A 3,201-nucleotide genomic window follows, 5' to 3' on the forward strand; every position below is an offset into this window, starting at 1 on the left:
GCACTTTAAAAGCAGTTAAGCCAGTGTTCACAAGTATCTTGAAAGAACATGTTCACCATAAAAAATAATGTTCAGCAGCACTTTTCTGCAAAATAAAGTAATGAATTAAAACTTCCCGCAAATGCTTTTTTTGGCATGAAATTTGACATTTTTTAACGTAAAAATATCTATGATGTCAGCGCCTTCAGAAAATTTGACATACGAAGTTTTGAAGCTTGCTGTCAATACAACAAAATAGCATACATATCAAATTGCATATATATCAACATATGTGTAACTCCATTTGTTGAAAAAAATCTGCATTATTAACCGGTATACCTGGTATGTCGCTAAAAATTGCCGGCGTCCATCTCACTCAGTTTAGCCAGGAGCGCCAAACACAGAATCATGTTCTCACGGTTGATGCTGGAGTGTATGTCATAACACACACCACAGGTGGCAGAGCCCGCTGAAGGCTGAGGGGCTTTGTACAGAGTCAGACTCCGGACTTTCACTGTGCCTGCGCCGCAGTGAAGTCTCGGGAACATGAAGCACCAGGTCCAAGAAGGGACTCATGAATATGCGGCCCTGATAGCTAAGAGGAGGCCTGGGGGCCTGACTACCAATGAGCATTTTACCTGCAAGACCACAGAGCCACGTGGTGGCGGTTACAGGGCTGGTGGAGCTCTGCCACCAAGGTCCCTTAAGGCCCATGGACCTCACAGCACATTCAATTCTTCTGCCCTGTTTCCTTAAAATGGCTCCTCAATGGTTAGGCTTTGTATCCACAACATTCAGATGCCTCCTCGTGTCCATAAACACCAAACAAGGTGAAGGGAGATTAATTTGGGGCATTTACAGTCCCTCAGAAGCACTTCCACGTATGGACGTGGAGCCGAGGGTCCTCTCCAGGCCCTGCACTGTGGAGGGAGGGCTTGGCCACCAGGACCAGCAGCTCTGGGAATGGACGGGTAGGAGAAGAAGGGGGCTCCCTCAGCCAGAGCTGCTTATGACATGACACCCTACCTACCATGCCCTAGGAATATGACGACCAACATGTGTCACCTGAACATCCAGAACCCACAGCCAGCCTGCCTGGGAGGGCCATATCTCCCTCTCTCCATCGGACATGCAGCTCACTCCATGCTCTCGGTCTCAGCCAACCAACACCCACCAGCCATCCTGGCAGAAGCCTGAGTGTCATCCAGGGGCCTTCCCTGCTTCTGCAGCCCCTCCTGGTCTGCCCCTACCCCTGTGCAAAGCAGTGGGCCCTGCCTTCCACCTTGCCCCAACCTACCTGCCACTGAATCCCCACTGTAGCCCCTGTGACAAACAGCAGATACTTATCCTGGGCGGCCATGCAGGGCCCCCTCCCTCACCTTCACGGGCTTAAAAAGCAATAGTGATGCTTGGCAAAAGCTCCAGCTGGTGCCCCTGGGCAGCCCTGTGCCCCTTGCAACAGGGAATCGAGCTTGCATCCCCAGCTGCGTGGGATTTAGAGCAGCACTAGAACTAGGCACGGCTGGAGCAATGTTAGCTGATCACTAATTACCGCTTTTCTCCCCAGTGCTCTCTGCTCCAATCTCTCCCCGTTATTCCAACCCCCAGAGCTGGGAGCCCACAGCCCCACAGCTTCCTGGGCCTCAAGCCCTGCTCACTGCAGGAAGCCTCGCAGCTCCTGGCAAGGACTGCCCAGCCCTCCTTGCCTCCTCTCTCTCTCCCACCACCGTGCCACAGTGTTGCAACCCAGAAGTCCTGCAGCTCCTCAGCATCTCATGCTCCTGAACTCGCTCAGCTGGCACCCCAGCCTGTCCTTGCTCCATTGTGCTGTTCACCTCAAGGATCACATCAGGGGACCCTCAGGTCTTCGCCCACCTCAAGCAGGCTCACTGCCCACTTTCTGGGTTTTTCAGACATGACTGGTGCTGGCCTGGTGGTGAGAGCCTGCAGCTGCCCACAGGCATTCCCACCAGGAGGGCACTGAGGAACCAAGTGCCTGCAGTGGCAGGGGAAGCTCCTGAAGATGGGCAGGGAGGTCAGGAGGCTGGGTGTTGCGTGGGGCTGTCCTGAAGCAGCCCAGCTGGCTCAGGTGGCTGAGGTGGGACCAGAACAGGTCTGAGCCCTTGGCCTCTCTGCATCGGGCACCCAGTTTCCCTCTTGTCCTTAGCAACAGAACTGCGTTCTCTCCCAGTCTGGAGCAAGAACTCTGTAACCAAGGTGTGGTCACTACATGTCTCTTGTTGTGTGTGTGTGTGTGTGGGGGGGGAGGGTCCTTCCTGCCTCCTCCAGCTCCTGGTGGCCCAGGCTTTCCTCGGCTTGTTGCCTCCCTCCAACTCCTGCCTCCCTGTGCACGTGGCTTCTCCTCTGCCCTCCTCTTATGAGGACACCAGTGAGAGTGGATGAGGGCCACCCTGATGTCCTCTCCTCTCGCCAATCTTTTGAGAAAGGCTCAGATTAAATATTTATATTATCGCAGACCTGTTTCTCTTGGAATCAGCAGCATCTGAACATGGTGATGGATCCCGGGTGTGTGAAGGCCCTTTGGGCACACAGCCGGGAAACACACTGGAAGAGGCCTCCGCAGGCCCTGTACCCCTGGCCTGTACAGGGGCTTGCTGAGTCCTGCCCAGCCCCCACCCCTCCCCCAAAGGCCCTGTGTCGGTCCACTGTGTGGTCTCTGGGCTCCTGGGAAGTGTCAGATTCATTCCCTGACCTCAGAAGAGATGCCAGGGCCTCATTGAAGGGTCTTTCTCTCTCTCAGTCCCACTTTTCCACCATCTGGAGGAGGCTGAGGATCCAGGGAAAGGTCCTCTGAATCCACCAAATCTGTGTGTCCCTCCAGGTGGCTAATGTCCAAACAGCAGGCTTCCTTGGGACCATGAGGAGGAGGGACCACAAGCCAACACATGCATGCAGCCTGCGGGACCCGTCTCCTGGACACTTTCTGGTTGTTTCCTGGCACGTTACACCTGCCCCCTGGAGGGAACCCTGTGCCCTCCAGCCCAGAGCTGCCTGTGGTTGAAGGTCCTAGCAGAGCTAATTCCCTGGTGTCCCCAAGGGCCAGACTCTTCAGACCCCGAGCACTGAAGACCTGGCACTGGAGCCTGATGGGCAACGGATTGGGACCAGCTGCCCTCACTCTGGGCCTGGGTCGCCCGCTGCGAGGTGCAGTGAGGAGATGCTCTCAGGGGTTTCCAGGCTGAGGCATGGCCCATCAGCGGG

Source organism: Myotis davidii, unplaced genomic scaffold (assembly GCF_000327345.1).
Source record: "Myotis davidii unplaced genomic scaffold, ASM32734v1 scaffold96, whole genome shotgun sequence".
Taxonomy (NCBI): Eukaryota; Metazoa; Chordata; class Mammalia; order Chiroptera; family Vespertilionidae; genus Myotis; species Myotis davidii.